The 21208-nt window shown below is 46.9% G+C and overlaps 2 long non-coding RNA genes across 2 annotated transcripts in view; both read right to left on the bottom strand.

The window, feature by feature from the left end:
- LOC122756173 overlaps nt 1-3381 on the bottom strand; it is a 48660-nt gene extending 45279 nt beyond the window's left edge. The window contains exon 1 of the long non-coding RNA XR_006356439.1: nt 3312-3381. This is a non-coding gene — a long non-coding RNA (uncharacterized LOC122756173). The remainder of the gene's footprint in view (nt 1-3311) is intronic.
- Nucleotides 3382-3429: 48 nt separating this feature from the next.
- LOC122725702 lies at nt 3430-20784 on the bottom strand. The gene is made up of 3 exons (XR_006352750.1): nt 20558-20784; nt 4135-4225; nt 3430-3558 (listed from the first exon to the last, which is right to left on the bottom strand). It is a non-coding gene; the product is annotated as an uncharacterized LOC122725702 (long non-coding RNA).
- Between the last annotated feature and the right edge of the window lie 424 nt (nt 20785-21208).

Here is a 21208-nt window from a genome sequence, read left to right as displayed (position 1 = left end):
GAGAGACTTCAAGGGACTTGCTGAGGGTCACAAAGCTATGTGACCAATCTCTCTTACTAGGCAAGTCCTAGGGAGTTACCACAGTTAGTAAATGTCCCCAGGGAAGACCTGAGCCCAAGTCTTCTTGACTCTAAGCTCAATACTTGGACACTACTTAATCACTGCTCTTATGGTTGTCCCATTATGGTCATCATCATGATTATCATGATCATCACCACCACCACTACCAAAGAGGTGGAATAGTGGAACTGGATTCCAGTCCTGACTCAGACACATTCGTGTCATGTGACCCTGGGCAATTAACAACCTCTTATGAGAGTCAGCTGTCAGGATATTAAGAAGACTTTATTAAAATCCAGGCCCAGACACTTCCTAGCTGTGTGACCAAGAGTAAATCTCTTAATGCCCCTAGACCTCAGTTTTACTCATCTGTAAAATGGGGATAATAATAGTACCTACCTCTTCAGCACTGTTGTGGGGAGGAAGTATGTTTAAAGTGCTTTGCAAACCTTAAAGCAATTTATAAATGCTAGCTAATAGTTGTAAAGTAGTTATTGATCTGCCCCAGTGAAGGGAATTGCTTCCCCAGGATTTCCCTCTACCAATGAAATCACCAGCCTGGTGTGGTAAAATAATGGAATTTGGCAGACTGATTGGGATGGGTCACACCTGGCCTGTCCTGAGTGCCGTGTGCTGCTGATGTCATCAGGAGAAACCACTCTCCACAGGCAGTTTGAAGGACCTCCCCTTTTGGGGGAGGGAGAGTAAACGCTCGCTGAGGGGAGCTCGGTCTTTTTCCAGTGTCCATCTCTTTTCCAGTCTAGTGAGAGAGGTTTTTCCTGGCAGTTTCTCCACTGGGCCCTGGCTGCATAGCTGTTTTCCCAGTGAAGCTACTGACCCCAGGTGGTGAGTTAATAAGCCCAGCTCTTTGAAATTAGCTGAGCTGGAAGTGAGTTTGGGGATTGTATAGGATTTTTGTTATAGTTAGGGGGATTATAAATTTTTCTTTTTCCCTAGTCTTTGACTTTATTAATATCAACTTTGCTGTGTATTTTATTTCTATTAATAAAACTGGATTCATTTGTGGAAAAGAGGCTGTTAAGCTCCTTTCTTATTGGCCTGGGAGAAATTTCAAAAAAAGGAAGTCCAGAGGGGAGGGAGTTTCAGACCTAGAGGTCCCTCGTTATTTTCTGAACCCCAATATTAAGGTGAGCTACCCAATTAACTCTCCCTATATCAAATTTGGCCCCAACACTGGAGATATACACATAGACAGACCCAACACGAACACACACATATGCATTAGGCACAACTAAGAGATGTCCAAGGCAGGATTTGAACCCAGGACTTCCTTAAGCTGAGACTGGCCTCTAGCCACAGTGCCACGCTGCCTCTTTATTAGGTTTTGACCCTTGATAGTAATAATGGATATTTAAGACTTCAAAGCTATTTAAACTCACACACTCTCTCATACACATATGTGCAGTCATGAATGTACTTTCATAATACACACACAAATACACTCACATTCCTCACACACTGACACACTCACATACACACTCTCTCTTTCTCAGACACACACACACACACACACACACACACACACACACACACACACACACAATTTTTTCTGAAACATGAGAAGGAAACATGAGAGCTGCTGACTGGTTTTTCTTCAGGAGCTCCTCAAAGAAAGGTGAAAAGGTAACCCTTCATTGCCCCCCAAGGGAGGGGGGAAAGGCAGGAAGGCAGGACTAGCATGCCCCTCCTGGGGCAATGTTCACTTTCTTTCTGCTGGCAGTCTTTTAGGAAAGGGGAAGCGTTTGACAGGCACACTATCAGGTGTCCGAGTCAGCCTCACAGGCTGGAGCAGCAAGAGCAGGAAGGGGCCTCAGGCATCCACAATAATGAGCAGGAGAATGTCGGGATAGAATTCTTATCTGAGAAAAGCATCCTTTGATAGCCTTCCTCCCCGATGATTTTAAAGCACCAAAGCGCTTTCGCTCAGCAGGGCTCATTTCTTTTGCTAAAAAAGGCTAAGGACCGCATTTTATTTTCATCCTCTATTCAATTAAATTCAACAGACATGTTTAAAGTACCTACTACGTGTCAGACACTGTGGATACAAAGGCAAAAATGAGACAGTCCCTGCCCTTGAGGACCTGACGCTGGGATAACATAACACATATATAGCTAAATACAATATAATCTAGACAAGGTGGGGGAGGTGGGATTGAGGAACACTTTTGTGAAAGAGGTGGCACCTCTGATGTGCTTTTCAAGAAGTTAAAGATTCCAAGAGGTGTTTTCATGGGAGGGAAGGGCATTCAGGCATGGGGGAGAGCCTGTGCAAGACATGAAGACAGATTGTAAGATTAAGTTTGGGAAACAGAAATTGGCTGGCTGGAATTTAGTGTGTGAAGGCATATAATAAAACTTTTTAGAAAGGCAGATAATGGACTTAGGATGTAGACTGAGGTTTATTTTGGCTATGGCCAATGCAGGAAATCAATATTGTTTGATCATGCATATTTCTTACAAGGTCTGGGTTATTCCCTCCCCCCCTCCACCATGGGGAAAAGTTAGAGGGAGAGAAAATAGATTTTTGTTGAATTAAAAAATTTAAGGAGAATAAGCACTTATTAAGTATCTACCATATGCCAGATATTGTATTGCTGCTTTACAAATATTATTTTATTTGAGTCTCACAACACTGGAGAAAGAAAGAAAGAAAGAAAGAAAGAAAGAAAGAAAGAAAGAAAGAAAGAAAGAAAGAAAGAAAGAAAGAAAGAAAGAAAGAAAGAAAGAAAGAAAGAAAGAAAGAAAGAAAGAAAGAAAGAAAAAAGAAAGAAAGAAAGAAAGAAAGAAAGAAAGAAAGAAAGAAAGAAAGAAAGAAAGAAAGAAAGAAAGAAAGAAGGAAAGAAAGAAGGAAAGAAAGAGAGGGAGAGACAAATAAAGGGAAAGAAAGAAAGAAGAAATAAAGACAGAAAGAAAGAAGGAAGGAAGCAAGGAAGGAAGGAAGGAAGATGGGAGCCAAATTTTGGAGGGTTTAAATGCCAACTTGAGGATTTTTGTGTTTTATCCTAGGGGCAATAGGGAGCCACTGGTGGGTTTTGAGTAGGGGGTGAGACTAAGAAGGGGAGATAGTGGCCTGGTCAGATTAAGTTGTAATGGATGGATTGGAAAGGGGGTGGCATGCAAGCAGAGAGACAGACAGAAGAGTTGAAATGACTTACCATAAGAGACCCAGCAATAGTGGCCAGGAACAAGTCAGGTAGGTTGCTGGCTCTAGGCCTCTTGTCCCAACTCACCTCACTGAATGTTTCTTTTGGCCAGATCTCAGCTCCTGCCTCCAAGGGACCACGTGCACGGGTGAGAAGGCAAGATGGCTGCCATCCTTCAGTTATCACAGTACTGTACCTTGAGAACGGACAGCATCAGCACTGTGATAACTGAGCCAGGGCAGCCTGTCAGTCATCATATCGGGTCTGCTGCCATAAGTCTCCTTAGCAAAGCCCCCTCCTCTCCTCGAATTTGCCTGCTGAAATCCAGGGCTTCCTGGGGGGAGAGAAGAGACCAGAGAAAAGGGGAGCAGCCCCCTAAGTAGTGAGGCTGAAACAGTCAACAGCCTGGTGGAATCACACAGAAATGGAAGGATGGACAATGGGTCAAGTGCATGATTTATACATATTGATGAGGGCATGAGCCAGCGCAGGGTCTCCCTCTGCTAAGACATCAGTGAGCCAGGCTGTCTTATTGTTCCATCTCTGCAGTGCACTGAATTCTTCAGCAGCATCTGCCTGATCCCAGACGGGGAGAGCAGGACACTTAGCCCCCCAGCTCCAGAGGCCGCACTGGATAATCACCCCAAATGTGTAGATGGATGCAGGCTCCCAGATTCCCTAGTCAGGTGTTTTGTTGGGGCAGGGGACGGGACAGGGAGGGTCACACACACATTGAACTTTTGACAGGTAAAAGTCAAGTGTCAGAATTATACATGCTTCTAGGAAGGGAAAAAAGGGAAATTAATTATGAGGCAATTATTCCAACCATTACAAACAGAGGGCCAACAATGCAGCTAGTGATGCTGAAAGGTGACTAAGTCTGCCCCTCTACCTGGGTTTTGTTACTCACAGCCATCTTATGTTAATCCCAGTCTTCTGTGTTCTTTCCAAAGGCCATAAATGCATTTTGGTCAAAGTGTGCCTGGTAGCCTCCAGAATTCCTATAAAACAACCAGAAAGGAAAGAACCTCCCGTGAGCTCTTGCCTTGTTTTGCCTGGAATCAGGTCTCCATATTTCCGTCCTGTCATACTATATTGCCAATACACACCACACATTCAAGTGTAGTTTCCTCCCTTGCTTGTCTGTTTGTCACAGTTTTTGTTTGTTGTTGTTTAGTTGTGTCCAACTCTTTGTGACCTCATTTGTTTGGGGTTTTTTTGGCAAAGATACTAGAGTGGTCTTCCATTTCCTTTTTCAGCTCATTTTATAGAAGAAGAAATTGAGGTAAATAGGGTTAAGTGACTTGCCTAAGGTCACACAGCTAGTAAGTGTCTGAGGCCAGACTTGAACTCAGGAAGATTAGTCTTCCTGATGTCAGGTCTGGCACTCTGTGCACTGCATTACCTGCTCAAGCTAGCATTCTCTCTCTCTCTCTCTCCATACACACACACACAAATATATATTATATATTTATTTAAATTCATGCACATATACCATTTGCTACCATGTATTCAACTTCCAGGGTTCATGAGAGGGATGAAGTCTATCAACTTTAGAGTGGATCATTTATGTTAGCATAAGCAGGTCACTTAACCTTTCTCAGCCTCAGTTTCCTCACTTGTAAAAGGGGGGTGGTAGACTAAGTGGCCTCTCAAGTCCCTTGCAGCTCCAAATCTATGATTCTGGGTGATCCTGTGAATGAATTCTTAGCGAATGCCTTCTTTTTTAGTGAGGCAATTGGGGTTAAGTGACTTGCCCAGGGTCACACAGCTAGTAAGTGTTAAGTGTCCAAGGCCGGATTTGAACTCAGGTCCTCCTGAATCCAGGGCCGGTGCTCTATCCACTGTGCCACCTAGCTGCCCCGCAAATGCCTTCTAAGTGCCCAGCATACGTTTCTGTGGTCTGAGATGAGGCTTGTAGATTTGGGAGCTGGAAGGAAACCAAGGATTCTTCTACTTTGCTATGCCTCATATTCCTCACATGTACCATGGAGCCTGGTAACAACTCATGCACCAGTCTCACGAGGTTGTGGTGGAGACCAACTAAGGAAAGGTGGGTGAGGTGCCTGGACAAGCAGAGTTCTACAGAGCTAATGGTGCAGAGATGGCTGGGGAATTAACCATTGTGGAGAATGTCAAGCTAGCGGGACAAAGATGCACAGGCTGCCTTGGACTTGTGGATCCTGCAGAAGATAGAAGGTTGGTCCACTTAGTCCCATAGAGTAGAACCAGAAGCAATGACTGGGACAAGGCGAAGTGCACAGCAGGAAACAGTGCCTAGCAAGGAGAGCTGCTCCGAGGTGCCCAGGGCTGCCTCAGCGGCAGGACTTCTCTCTCACTAGAAAGTTCGATGGAGGGAGAGTCTTTTTAGGCTATGGATGGGCTTGCATGGCCTCTAAGATCCCATACCACTCTGAAATACTGTAATTCTGGTCTAACTTCAGTCACTTGGGTGGTGCAGTGGATAGAGCACCGGACCTTGAGTCAGGAAGACTTATCTTCCTGAGTGCAAATCTGCTCTCAGACATTTCCTAGCTGTGTGATTGTAGACAAGTCACTTCAGCCTGTTTGCCTCAGTTTCCTCATCTATAAAATGAAATGGAGAAGTGGCAAATCACTGCAGTATCTCTGCCAAGAAAACCTAAAATGGGGTCATAAAGAGACACAAGTGAAATGACTGAACAACAAAAAGTCTTAATTTCATTTAACAAGAGCTGGGATCTGAGAGCCAGAGAGATTTTGTGATTTGTCCACCATCCCAAACACAGTAGGCAAATCCTGGATTCAAATCCTGTAACTGCCCATCCCCTGTGTTTTCCCTAGTATAATGCAGCTTCTTTTTGACCACAGCATCTTTACTGATAAAAAACAACAACAAACATTTCGAGAGCCCTTAAAAGTCTGAAAAGTACTTCATACATACATACATCCCCAAACTGCAAAGTAGGCACTTCAACCACTGTTATTCCTATCTCACAAAAGAAGAAACAGAGGCTGAGAAGGATTAAATAGCTTGTCCCTGCTCACACAGTCAACCAGTGAGAGGCAAGACGATGAAAAGATCCAGCTTTACATCATTAAAGAACTGTACATGATGAAATGATTTGATCCTCACCATACCCTCGTGAGGAGGTGCTCTACTATCTCCATTGTACAGATGAGAAAACTGAGGCACAGTGAAGTCACATAGCTTGCCCAGGGATACACAGCTGGTCTGACCCAGATCCTGGTGGTTCTAAGGGCAGCACTCTATCCCAATAAGCATTTCCAGAACGTCTTCCTCCCTTTAACAAATAGGTTAGCAATGCATCCCCCCCCCAAAAAAAGCATATTTAAAACTGTGACTCATTCCATGTCTTTCTATTTTGACCATAACTCTCAACAGACCTTCAGAAGTAAAGAATCGTAGGTTGTTTAATTAAAAAGTAAGTTCTTCAATTAGAAATTGAGTATCCTTCAAAGACAGCCTGTATAGACAGGAGATGAGTGTATTACTTCAAAGGAGTTAGTTTTATTTTGATAAATGAATCAGTTCTTACTAAAGAGTATCGACCACTAATAAAAGTCAGAAGAAAAGCATTAATGTTCCCAGCTCAGCCTAATTTCTTCTCCTCTTTGTTTTTCTCTCCTCCTAAATAGAAAAGGAGTATCAGGACAGGATTAACTCACGTAAGTGACACACACCTGATCTTCAGCGAAGTGATTTCTTCAGAAATGAAGCCCTACTTTACGTGGTCAAACCCATTACAGCCCTAAATTTGGAAACCTTTCAAATGCAACATCAGAGTCCAGTCTCAACCATGGCTGAAGTACACTGGTGAAACATGAGAGGGCGCCAAAGATCCAAACTTGGCCTTGGGACCCCAGCTTCCTGGAAATGGCTGCACATTTTTAACCAAATTATAAACATGTGTTACATAAACAAAGACCTGGGATTACTGTGGAATAACACTGGAGAGCTCTGACCCAACAGGATGGATGACTGGGCTCACCCAGAGTGGCCTTGCGCTTCTGAGCTGACCACTGTCGATGTCTGTAAAAGCCAATTCCTGACCCTGGAATAATGCAATAGTGGGGGGAGGGGAAGAATTGACTTCTTCCAGCAAATAAACCGTCCAGAGCTACTTAACAGTGATCTGCCTGGCCATTAGCAAGCATTTTACCGCCTCCATAACGTCTCTACAGCTGAAATGCCCCCTATTAACCTAACAGCACATGCCAAATGCTCTGGGCACTGGACTGGACCATCCTGCCAACCAGACATTTGTTTGTCTTTCTCATTTCACTTTGTCTTTTCTCGTACCATGGGGTAAAGGTAAACACTCTTCCATCTCCTCTTTTTTTTTCTGGGTTTGTTTTTGGTAGGGACCTTTGATTTCTTTGATATAAGGGACTCCTGATGTGGAAAGCTCCCTTTACTTATGCAAGTTGGCAACCTGATTGATAGTCTTTCCTGGGACACTTACAATGAAGGGATTTGTCCCTGCTCCTCTAGTTGGCATATGTTAGGATTTTAACCTAGATTTTCCCTACTTCCAAATTGGCCCTATACCCTTTGCACTTTTCAGCCTCTTGAGGAAATCACTTATTTGCAAGAATATAGAATGAGGAAAAAATAGGTAGACTATCATCATCCTGTGGATGGACTCTGAGCAACACTGTATTCATGCAATGACTAATAAACTCCAGAAAGAAAATTAACAGGCTCTCAAGATTTATTATGAGCTTAGAAAAGCGCATTTATTGTTACTATTCCAGACCCGTGATCTCAATCATGTATGCAGGCAATGCCCCAGGAGGAAACTCCCTCTGTAAAGCAGAGGGGCCAACGTCCCTCTAAATGTTCTGGAGATTTCCTGGGGCACTATAAGGTTATGTGATTTGCCCAGGCTCACTCAGCCCATGAGTATGTGTCAAAGATAGGACTGGAACAAAGGTCATGCTAACACCAAGGCTAGCACTCAATCAACTCCACTACACAGTTACTCTAAGTTTTACTCAGAGAAAGTATTCCTTACAAATGTTTGTCCTTCAACCCAAACAAAGAAGCTCTTTTAATATTTTTTCTGTGGATTTTCCTGGCATAAATAAAAATCTGTTTTTGTTTTTTTTTTTATATAGGGCCAAGCAAGTGTGTATAACAAGATATGGTTTGTAAAAACTCCCTCCGCGGATGAAGACCCCGATCCTTCTACAACTTATGGTCTTAGCGAATTGCTGGAGAGAATGAAAGCTGAAGTAACTTGGCAGGATCACACCACCATCATGTGTAAGAAATGGGACTTCCCCAGTTGAAGGCCAGCCACCTAGCCACTATGCAGCACTGCCTCTTACTATATACTTATAGACAATAAGGGGGAGTGAGTGAGAACTGTGATTTGCAACAGTTTTTCCTCTTGTGAGCAAATTCATTTTTTAAACCTTCCATTTTCAATAGGGAGACGGCACAGTACAGTGTTAAGAGCCCTGCATTTGGAATTGAAGAACCTGAGTTGGAATCTAAGAAAATCACTTAATCTCTCTGGGTCTCAGTTTCCTCCACTGTCAAAGGAGGGAGTTGCACGTAATGACCTCTAATGTCCCTTACATCTCCAAACCAATGAATTTCCATAAGATAACTTAAGACTGACTTCACCTATAGCATGCTGAGCCAAGCCAAAGAGCCTCGAGCAAGACCAACCACGATGATGCTCTACACTAAAGAGATTGCTTTTAAAGAACTTACCGTGCAGTCATCCACATGCCTTCCTCCCTTCCGCCTCCAAGAGCAGTCATCCGCACATCCTCCTCAGCTCCCCTCCTCCCTCTCATCTCCTCTGCTCTCCTCCTCCCCCTCCTGCCTTCCTTTCCAGTCCTCTGTCTCTCTCCTCCCCTCTCTTTTGTCTTCCCATCCTCTCCCAACCCTTCCTTTCCCTTCCCCTTCCCATTGCTGCTGCAGATTTCCTTCCCCTTTTCTCTCACAGATGTCACCTCCAACTACCCAACCCCACTTGCGGCCAGCAGGGGGGAGGGAGGGTGGAAGGTCTGTAGTCATGAAGGGGAAACAGAGGAGAAAGGGGCAACCCAGAAGTGAAAGGGAAGAGAAACCCCAGCTCTGAGATGCAACTTGTGCTGCCTGGCAGGTGCGGGAAGGGGGCATCATCTCCCATCTGTCGAACAATGGGGTTGAATCATGATCTTGAAGGCCCTTTTCAGCTGTAAGATTTCTCTCTACACCTAGGAAGCCCACAGTGTTGTCCCAGTTCTTAAAGGGAAGGGGAGGCCCTCTGAGATTCTGGAAGAACTGGAAGAACACAGGAGAGGGGAGACAGCAGCAAGACCCATGGAAGTCAATTCGATTCCACCAACTTTATGCTAAGCACTTGCTGTGTGTGGAGCTCCGCCCTAAAGATACAGGGATGAAAACCAAACCAACAGTTCCAATGTGAAGACGACCTTGCCCTCAGGAAACTTCCAGTCTGCTAGGGCTACAATAAATGTGGTACGAGGGAGGATGTGAGCAGGGCAAAAACACCAAGAAGAGATTGGCACAGGGTGTGGGATCACGGGAAGCTCTGGAAGGTGATGGTCCTTGATCTCCATTTCCCCCAAATCACAGCTCAGATCACCAAATGTCGGGATTGGAAGGCACCTCGGAGGGCCCCTACTTCAACCCACACCTCAGCAAACCTTCCCAGAAGAGTAGGAGAGGGGAAAGCCACTTCCTCCCAGGGGGGCTGCAAGGAACGCTCATCTCTGGGCTCCAGGCACATTCTTTGGTCCGCACTATAAGCCTGGAATCCTCTCCTTCCTCATCTCTTCCTGGCTCCCTTCAAGTCCCAACCAAAATCCCACCTCCTACAAGAAGCCTTCCTCAACCCCTCTTAATTCTAGTGCCTTCTGTCTTTGAATTATTTCTTATTTGTCCCCCCATGTAGCTTCGTTTTTTCCACATTTGTTTGCATGAATATGCAAAAATTCTTGGCATAAATAGAAATCTGGTTTTTTATATGGGGCCAAGCAAGTGTATATAACAATAAATAGTTTGTGAAAACTCCCTCCACTGATGCAGACCTCTATTCATTTGCAATTGACGGTCTTAGAGAGAATGAAAGCTGAAGTAACATGGCAGGGTCACGCCACCGTCCTGTGTAAGAAGTAGAACTTGAACCCAGGACTTCCCCAGTTGATGGCCAGCCACCTCGCCACTATGCAACACTGCCTCTTAGATTGTGAGCTCCTTGAGGGCAGAGTTTGTCTTTTGCCTCTTTTTGTATCCCCAGGGACTGGCACATAGTAGTCACTTAATAAATGCTTCCTGACTGACTGGGAGGTGATGTGGTCCAATGCTTCTATTTTACAGACGAGGAAACTGTGGCTCATAAAGGAGCCACAGGATCCGAGTTTTAGGGCTGGAAGTGATCTCAGAGTCCTAGGCCAACCCACTCATTTTACAGATGAGGAACTGAGGTCAACTGGGTTTAGAGGTTAAGAGGTGCCTGCTACATATAAGAGTTTAATAAATGCTAGTCACCTTGCCTTACCTTATAGCCTTAAGTGACTTGCCCAGGGTCACACAATTAGTAAGTGTGTGAGACAGGATCTGAACCCAGGTCTTCCTCACTCCAAGTTCAACCCTCTCTTCACTGCCCCACATTAGGAAGCTTTTCCTGACATCAAGCTAAAATTTGCCTCCCTGCACTTTCCACTCACTGCCCTCTGGGATCCAGCAGAACACGTCTGCTCAGTCTTCTGCATGACAGCCCTTCAAACATTTGAACCTCCTCTCCAGCCCAGGAAGCTCCAGCCCCTTGCTTTGTGCTCCACAGCCCACACTTCTCCTCATCTTCTCCTCTGGCCCCTGCCCTTGACCCTGACTCAACTCCAGACCCCCATCCCAACCCTGCTCTCACCCCGAGCAGACAAAGGTTAGGGGAAGATCCCCTCCCCACCCCTGCTCTTCCTGCCAGGGCTGAAACGAGGGGAGGGGAGGGGAGGGGGGAGAAGTGTCCCAGTTGGCATGAGAGTGTGGTGGCTGGGCATTTGATAACCTGGGCTCAAATCCTGATGCCCAAACGAGCTGTGCAACCTTGGACAAGTTACTCAAGCTGCTCTTCTGATTCCCTATCTCTAAAATGGAGAGAATAACACTTGTACTTCTCATCTCGCAGAACTGCCATGAAAAATAATGCTTTATAGAGCTCTATGCACTATAGAAATGGGAACTGCTATTACTGTCCAAGAGGGACACTGGGTTCTAGAGCATTGTTAGGAAGGAACTAGTGTTCAGGTACCTAACGGGCAGGGAAAAAACCCAACCCTTTGGAGAGTTTGTCAATGAATGGTCCATGCAGGAAAAAACACCCCCAAATCCTCTTTTAAATACATTTTTATTGACTTAGTTGTGCCTGTTGTATCCCTCCTCCCCCTAGGCCTAATAGAATGTAAGCTTGAGGAGGACTGGAATCATTTTATTTTGGACTCTATTCCGGAAGCCTAACCCATAAGCACTTTACAGATGCTTGCTGAATCCAAATGAAGTGGGAATAAAAGATCTGGGTTCAAATTTTGATTCTGCTACTTGCTACCCCAGTGACTTTGGGCATGTTAATGCCCTCTCTGGGCCTCAGTTTACTTATCTGTAAAATGAAAGTTTGGGACTAGAGGGCCCTTCTAACTATCAGTTCTAACACCAGTCCTAGAAGAAAATACTTTCCACGTTACTACCCATCACGGATGTTAATAATTGCTCATAGTTTTATAGCTTACAAAGTAGCATCTTTACAAGCAATAAGCATTTATTTAGCACCTATTCTATCCCATACCAAGCCAAAAGTGAAACCATCCTGATTTCAAAGATCATACATTGTATCAAAGAGGCAACATGTTGTATAAGTAGATGCAGTCTATAAACAATGAATATAACTCTTAGGCAACAGAGGGGCCTTGAAGTTTATGTGGGAAGGAATGCTTGGAAAGACCCTGAGGATTCAAAGACTGAGGAAGAGGTGACCAGGTAGCAGTGAATACATTGCCCTTAACCAGTCCACTCATTCCAGATGTGGCTGAGCCCAAGCTATTCCCACCCAGAACAGAAATCAACTCCAGGAAAGAGATGTGCTCAGAAGGTCAGTTCATCTCTAGGCGGGGGTGGGTGGGAGCAGTGGGGAGAGTGATGGATTAAAAAATCAGGAAGGGGGGTGGCTAGGTGGCGCAGTGGATAGAGCACCGGCCCTGGAGTCAGGAGTACCTGAGTTCAAATCCAGCCTCAGACACTTAACACTTACTATCTGTGTGACCCTGGGCAAGTCACTTAACCCCAACTGCCTCACTAAAAACAAAAATAAATAAATAAATAAATTGGGGGGGGGAAAAAAAAGTCAGGAAGGAGCAGGTAGGTGGTACAGTGGATAGAGCACTAGCCCTGGATTCAGGAGGTCCTGAGTTCAAATCTGACCTCAGACACTTGACATGTATTAGCTGTGGCAAGTCACTTAACCCCAATTGCCCCACTCCCCACCAAAAAGTCAGGAAGACCTGAATTAAATCCAGCCTCAGAGGCAGACTAGCTGTGGGATCCCAGGCAAGTCGATTCCCTGTGCCTCAGTTTCATCCTGTGTAAAATAAGAGTGTTACACTCAGTGTTCCTTCCAGCTCTGAATTTATTAGGAGAGAAAGGGGAATAACTTCTTCCCTGCTGAACCTGATGCAAAATATTTCCATTAAACTAATTGCTTAGGATGTTTTCAATGATATCTTTATCATGTTACAGGTGGGGTTTTTTAAAACCAAATTCTTTACCTTTGTTGTTTTTCAACCTAAAAATTAGCAGCCCGAGCTAAACAAGGCTCATCTGCATACCTATGCCAATTACATAAATTATGCAAAGTATGCTGATGTAAATCAGCACTGTCAACACAAGAGCAGCAAAATCCCACTCCTGCTCCCGGAGGATACCAGAGTCTGAGCTTACACAGGGCTGGGAAGGCGACAAATGTCACAGCGTGGTCAGGGACTAAGAGGAAATCCAGCCAGGGCTCCATGGAGCCTGTCCCCTAAAGAGACCAGAGGGTACCTGCCCAAGAGGGATGGCTTTGAGGTAGATGAACCCAAGTTCAGACTGGATCTGCCACTCACTACCCCTGTGATCATGGGCCACACTGTCCTATTTCTATACAATGAGAAGGGTGGACCACATCCCTTCCAACTCAGAATCTGTGATCCCATGATCCTCCAGGAGAGCTCTTCTTTAGGACAGATGCAATTCTCTAGCCTCACAGAGAAGTGTGAACTGGGAGGGCTGAAGGGCTGAGTTGTCCTGTCAGACCATCCCCTCAAACAGTAGCCGGTGTGCAGAATATCTTATATGAGAGCCCCGGTTGTGCTTATCCTGAAAAAAAAAAAAGAGCTGATTGTGGGAAACTGGGGTGCTCAGATAATGAGCCATTCCTCCCTACAAGGGTCAGCCAGTCCCTCTTACAAGGGCATGGTGATATCAGCCTTAGCTCAAGTGCTGGTATTTTAAGGCAAGAAGAGAAGACCCCAATTCAAATCCTACTTCTTACGATGCTTAGTAGTTGGGTGAGGGGAGGCATGGAATTTAATGTCGCTGCATCTCCATTTATTTCTTTAAAATAGGGATAATCTTACCCTTGTGTTGTTCTGAGGTTCAAGTGAGATTTTTATATATATACCCATATACCTACATATAGAATATGAATACTTTATTAAAAGATGCTTTGAATGTATTATAAAATGCATGCATAATATATTTATACATTGTAAAATATTTTATATATTTATAATATAGAAATATATTTACAATATATTTCTATATAATAATAATGTATATTATATGTCTATACCGTGCTCTGCAGACTTTGAAAGGGGTTACATAAAAGGTAGTGCTAAAAAGGAATCTCTAGTAAATGTTCCTGTGGGAGAGAATAGGAACTAAGCTTCTCCTTTTAGGTTGGCCAGGATTTGGGGATCTGAGGTCAAACAAAATATCTCTAATAAAACTAAAAATGTGCTCAAAGCACAGGACTGGTCCAAATTTACTTTCATTATATAACATGGTATTTTTTTTCCCTGCCTCATTTAAACATAGAAGTATTTAGTTTGAATATTTTTAGTTCAGTCTTCTACCACACCCAGGTTTCATTCTTTCTTTTTTCCTCCCAAATCCAGTTTTCAGGCTGCTCATCTGTCCCTCGTCTTCCTATTTCCCCTCTGTGTTGTAATCTTCTGGAAGGGGGTGCTTGAAGGCTTCAAGGCACCATTTCAAAAGGACCCATCCTTAGTTCGGACAGCCAAGCCTGTCTTCAATTACCAGCCACTTCCCCATTACTGGAAGACTGCTGCCCACAAAGGCGCTGGCTCTCACAGCCACAAGGATACAGGGAAATCCAATGGCCTTGAACTCTGGACTTCTGCCAAGACAGCTCTGTGGATAGCTGGACCACACGTTCTCTAAGCCTCAGTTTCTCTACCCTTAAACCATGGGCAATACACATGTAAGGAAGGTGTGGAGATCATCTCGAGGATGACTCCTTGTTAGAAATGATGTGGAAGAGATTCTTGCCCAGGTTCAAGGGGGTGCCGTCCTTTGATGCCGAGTCATTTTTCAGTCATGTCTGAACCTTGGTGACCCCATTTGGGGTTTTCTTGGCAAAGATATTGGAGTGGGGGGCAGCTAGATGGCGCAGTGGATAAAGCACCGGCCCTGGATTCAGGAGGACCTGAGTTCAAATCCGGCCTCAGACACTTGACACTTACTAGCTGTGTGACCCTGGGCAAGTCACTTAACCCTCATTGCCCCGCAAAAAAAAAAAAAAAAAAAAAAAAGATATTGGAGTGGTTTGGCATTTCCTTCTCCAGTTCATTTTACAGATGAGGAAACTGAGATAAACAGGGTTAAATAACTTGCCCAGGATCATATAGCTAGTAAGTATCCAAGGATGGATTTGAACCCAGGTCTTCTTAATTGCCAGCCTGGTGCTCTTTTCCAGATGTCCTAAATAAAATTCCAAATGAGCCAGCCAATATCACCATAAGCAGTTTATTTACTTGTTCTGGCTGTAGCCTCTTTATTTATAAAATGTCGGGGCTGGGAGAGGGTGGACTTCTAAGTCCACTTTACTGTGATCATTAAAACGAGCATAATGATACCGCACAGGATCACCCTGGGGTTCAAATGAAGCGTTTGTAAAGGGTTTTGCCAACCTTAAAGGTCAACTATACTCTCTTATATTGTTATTTAACTCATAAAAGATTTAGGGGGTTGTCTGTGAAATGAAATTAGATCTAATCTCTTAATCTTTGTGTCCTGGACCCCTTTGTCACACTCTGGTCAAACCTACAGCCCTTTATAAGAATCCAGTTTTGAAATACATAAAATTAAATGGACAGGATTATAAAGGAATTCAATTATCTTGAAACCCAGCCATTTATAGGTCCGTATCTATATGGGCTTAAAATTTGTGGACCCCAGGTTATGAATGCCTGGATTTAGAAGGTTGCTAAAGTTCTTTTATGCTGTGATCATCTCTAAAACTCTATCTAAAGTTCCCTCCCACCTGGATTACACTGAACCTCCCCAAGTGCAAGATTCTCAAGGGGAGGTCGCTGACAAATCACTGCCAAGCCTGCTTCAGCTTCCAGCTCTTTGCCATTCTTGGTTGGGAAGAGTCTGCCCCAACTGTGGTAGAGAACTGTATATTTCTAGCCCTAGGTACTCCCCAACTCTAATCCTGTGGGGAAATGACACCAGCAAGGAGAGATGGAAACAGAAGAGAAAGAAGAAAGGTTTGGGAATGGAAAGTGGGGCAAAAATGAGGAGAGAGGGCCAGAAAAAGCAGGGAATGGAGAAAGGGAGCGAGAGCAAGAGCGAGACAGAGGCAGAGAGAGAGAAAGCGAGGGAGAGACAGAGAGTGAGCAAGGGAGAGAGTGAGAGTTGGGGGAGGGAGAGAATGAGAGAGGGAAGGAGGGAGAGAAGGAGGGAGAGAGAGGGGGAGAGAGTGAGTGAGAGAGAGGGGGAGGGAGAGGGGGAGGGAGAGAGAGAAGGAGGGAGCAAGAGAGGGGGGAGAGTGAGAGAGACAGACGGGGAGGAAGAGAGCAAGGATGAGGAAGAGAGCGAGAGAGAAACAGGGAGAGAGAGAGAGGGTGAGATCAAGGGGGAGAGAGAAGGGGAGGGAGGGAGAGAGGGGGGAAGGGAGAGCAGGAAAGAGAGGGAGAGATCAAGGAGGAGAGTGAGAGAGAGACAGGGAGAGAGAGAGAGAGATGGAAAGAGGGGGGAGAGATCAAGGGAGAGAGTGAGAGGTGGAGAGGGGGGAGAGGGAGAGAATGGGGGGAGGGAGGGAGAGAGACAAAGGGAGAGAGCGAGATCGAGGGAGAGCGTGAGAGACAGAGAGAGCGAGACTGAGAGAGAGATGGAGAGAGTGAGGGAGAGAGGGGGAGAGATCAAGGGAGAGAGTGAGAGGTGGGGAGGGGAGAGAGACAGACAGAGAGACAGAGACAGAGACAGCGGGAGAGGGAGGGAGAGAGTGAGGGGGGAGGGAGAGAGAGAGAGAAAGAGCGAGGGAGAGTGAGAGAGAGATATGGAGAGAGAGAGGGAGAGAGAGGGAGAGGGGGGAGTGAGAGAGACAGAGTGGGGAGGGAGAGAGCGAGAGTGAGGGAGAGAGTGGGAGAGAGACAGAGAGAGGGAGTGAGAGTGAGGGAGAGAGGGAGAGAGAAAGGGGGAGAGATCAAGGGAGAGAGTGAGAGGTGGGGAGGGGGAGAGAGACAGACAGAGAGACAGAGATACAGACAGGGAGGGAGAGAGTGAGATCGAGGGAGAGAGTGAGAGAGAGGGGGGAGGGAGGAAGAGAGAGAGAGGGAGAGAGAGACACACGGGGGGGGGGGAGAGAGAGAGAAAGATGGAGAGGGTGAAGGAGAGAGCGAGAGAAAGAGAGAGAGGGGGAGAGAGAGACAGAGAGAAAGAACGAGCTTTATTGATTGATTAAATAAGGGTCAGTGCCAAAGAGACAACAAGGTACAGTGAGCAGAGAAACAACCCTGCAGTCAAGAAGACTTGAGTTCAAATCCTGCTTCTGAAATTTAGTAGATGTGGGACCAGTCATTCAATAAGCATGCATTCTTTAAGTGCCTACAATGTGCCAAACACCATGGGAAGAAACCTCAGCGTCCTCAGTGGAAAGAATACTGCATCTGGGGTCTCAGGCCCCTCTTTGGAATCCCTCCTTGAATAGATAATAACAACACAATCTAAGGCAAATCGCTTTCTTCGTCCACATCTCAGTCTCTTCCCCTATAACACGAAGAGGGGACCAGCTGAGCTTGATGCGCTTAGTGCCGGAAGGGATGTCAGAGGTCATCTAGCCCAGCTCCCGGTGAGGCCCAAATCCCCCCACTTTCCTGGTCTTCCGGACTAATTCTCTTTTGCCCACACCCGCTGGCTGCCTCTTTGAGGTTCCTCCAGACTCACACTCTACAATGTCCTCCTTTGGAAAGGGAGGTGCTCAACACCTGTTATCCTGACCTCACAGGAATACCGTGAGGATCCAATGAAATGAAGCATCCAAGCTCTCCTTGTCCCAGGCACCTCTCCAAGACTTCACAGTACAGCTAAGGGGCTGCTCCTCCTCTGCAGGAGGGAATTTATTAAGAGATTCTATGCCCCAGGTGTTGGGGATACAAAGACAAAAAAGTAGCCCTTTTTTCTTTGGGGGGAGGAAAAAAGGGGACCAATGTGGCCTAGTGGAGAGATTGCTGAGTCGGCGCACTAAGATTCAAATCCTGCTCCTCGTATTTAATAGCTTTTTGCAAATCACAAAACCTCTGTGGGGCTCAGCTCCCTCATTTGTAAGAGAAGTCCTTGTTCAATTGTGCCCAACTCTTGGCGACCCCATTTGGGGTTTTCTTGGCAAAGATACTGGAGTGGTTGGTCATTTCCTTCTCCAATGCATCTGATAAATAAGGAAACTGAGACAAACAAGGTGAAGTGACTTGCCCAGGGTCACACAGCTAGTGTCTGAAGCTGCCTTTGAACTCAGGTTTTCCTGATTCTAGGCCAGGCACTCTATCCCCTGCATCACCTGTAAAAGAAGGTGGTGGCACTAATTAGAGAGCCCCCGAGTTTCTTTCCAGCTTTAGGTCTGTAATTTGACAATCACTGCCTTGTACGAAGTCACAAATGCAGACCTCCTCTCGGCCCCCCAATAAGAGGTTCTGAGCCTAAGGCCTAAGGCCGCAGCCTGCCTGTCCCTGCCTGGTTGGACGTCAGCAGCTTTTAACCAAGAAAATCTCATCAGCTCAGCTGTGAAACTGAACTCATATTTCCTCCTTGTCACCCTTGACAGTCAACCTGTCAGAAAGAGAACCTTTTCTGCACTTCCTGTCCGTCTGTATAGCCGCCACACGATAGCCCTGGAGCAACCGGGCCTGTGGAAACCAGAAGGTGAGCCTAAAAGGTGTACCTGATAAATTTCCTTGCTCCCTGAATTGTAGCATGGAAAAAGACTCATCCACAAAGAACACAGCAGTGGACATACCAGGACTGGCTCTACACATGAAATCATAATTATTCCAAGGCACCGTTGACTTCCACTTTGGCCCAGTGGCAGCCAGCAGATGGTTAAAAAACAAAGTCTCTACTGTCCAGTACAAGCTCAGCCTATTTCCATCAACTGCTCTTTCCCAAGTACTCCCACGAGCGTCAGGCATCGTGCTAATAGATGTTGTCTTCTTTATAATGCTTTACTTGTCAATACCTCCAGTATGGAAAATGATGATGGACATCTTGTGGAGGATTTATTAATACTAATAGGCCTACTGGTAGGGAGAAGCATTCCACATTCTTCAGCTGGGGAAGGGAGTGAGAAATCCAAGTCCAAAACTGTGGATCAGATTTCGGTGACCAAGTTGGGCAATCCCTGAGTCAGTGACATTGTTCCGGATTTGCCTGGGGTCTTAGTCATCTTGGAAAGGCTATATTTAACAGCTTAACTTAAAGATGACCAGTTGCCACGCTCACTCCATTCTCCCTGTCACTGCTTGCTTCTAGTCTCTCTTTCATGCTTCCCTAATGATAACAGGACTCAGAAAAGATGCTCTGAATGGCCTCTCTAATCCAGCCCCCACGGTGTTTGCTGTTGTTAGACCCAAACACATGAATAATTCAGTCAGGATATCTCAAGACCACCATATCAATCATTCATTGGTCTTGGTACCCGAGTGCGTCCCCCAGGAACCTTCCCTGAATAACCCACGGAATGCGTGTTTTCTTCTTCCTCTCCCAGATAAGCTCAGCAACAGCTGCTACAACTACCTCCCTTCTCTACCTGTGTGACCCTCCTTCCTCTGACTCTGAAGTCCATCCGGATAAGGCACCAGGCTCCTCAGAACCTCCTATTCTGGGGCTCCTTCCCTGTTCTCCAGCTAAAGTCTGACAGACAGGCTGGGCTGGAGTCTGATGGTGGTGCTGCTGATGGCTCAGAAGGGGAAATTTGGACTTTCAGAGAAGGGTCTTCTCTCTGCAAGATACTCTAGGGATACCTCCTGGGATGTTAGGATGGGGAAAGTAAGGGAAGAGCGCATTGCTCATTTCACCCTCCTCCTCCTCCAGAGCACCTGCCATTCATTAGCACACAGGGCAACGGTTACACATAGGTCCATGTCACCCAGCTTTTCAACTCTCATTTACAGGGGTAAAGCTACCAGGAGGCCACAACGGCAGGGAAACGGGTTTCTGCCCACGCTAAAGAGATAGGGCCAGTTGGGAGGGAGGGCTATGGGACCCACAGTCTTGTATTTCTCAGCCCACCTCTCCTTAAGACTCGGGAAGTTGGGGCATAGGTGTGGTCCCTGGTATGACAGAAAAAGGAAGCAAGAGACTAGTGGGGGGGGGGACAGGAGTTAGAGGAAAGAGGTGAGCTTCCCACCAGGAAAGAGCCCGAAGAGAGTTAGGGGTCAGCTATGGCTAAGTGCAGGGGGCCTCCCTCCGATTTCCTCCCCACTCCTATTCTATCTTTAAACTCCATCCGGGATCACAGTATTAAAGACACAAATTCTCATCCTGATAACACAACTAGCCCCCCAGTGCCGGGCAAGAGCTTCTGAATATAAATAAACAGGTTAGCCCTTCCAGGGAAAGCCAGGCGGAGGGGTGGGTAAGGGAGGGTCGAGAGGGGCTCCCTGACCCCGCCGACAAGTCACTGGCTTGGCTCGCGTGTCTCTCCAAGGGCCCCCACATCCCCCAAGAGAAGCTGCGTGGCAGGTCCCGGGCTGAAGATGTCAGGCTGGCCCTCCCCCTCCTCTTCCTCCCCCACCCCGCCCCCATTCTCCCTCCTTCCTACCCGGGGGCCCAGCCCTGTGCGCTCCGTCCGCTCCGTCCGCCTGTCCCTCCGTCCGTGCGGGGCGAGATCCCGGCTCGTCTGGCTGGCGCCGAGCCCAGGTACGCGGTGGCTACGGCAGCGGTGGCAGCGCTGGTGGCCGCAGGGACTCACTCCTGTCTTCCTTCTCCTTGCCCCCCGCTCCTCCTCCTCCTCCTCCTCCTTCTCGGCCCCTCCTCGAAGACTCCTCCCGCCGGATCCTTCATGTAAACAACATGCAGGCAGGCTCTATTTAGAGTCGCTGTCCGCCGCCACCGCCGGCGGACAGCGAGGAAGCCCCGCCAGCACTAGGGGGAGGCGGGGGAAGGGGGGGTGGGGGGGCGCAGGAAAGCGAGTGCGCAACACTGAGCCCCGCGCAGCCCCCCCCCCGCCCGCGCACCCTGGGGCACGAGCCGGGGCCAGATCCGGGGAGGGGGCGGTGCTGCCCCCGCCCGCCCCTCGCGCCCCGGTTCGTCCGCTAGCCGCCGCGCCCTGCCAGCTGGAGCCCCGGGGGGGCGCTCCTGGGCACCGGGGGCAGCGGCAGCGGGCCAGGCGAAGTGGCCGCGAGCGGGCGGGCGCCCCTCTGCCAGCCAGCCTGGTCGGGAGCTGGGGAGGAGGGGGTCTAGGGGAGCCGCT

This window comes from Dromiciops gliroides, chromosome 4 (assembly GCF_019393635.1).
Source record: "Dromiciops gliroides isolate mDroGli1 chromosome 4, mDroGli1.pri, whole genome shotgun sequence".
Classification (NCBI taxonomy): Eukaryota; Metazoa; Chordata; class Mammalia; order Microbiotheria; family Microbiotheriidae; genus Dromiciops; species Dromiciops gliroides.
This window is presented reverse-complemented; position numbering and strand designations above follow the sequence as displayed.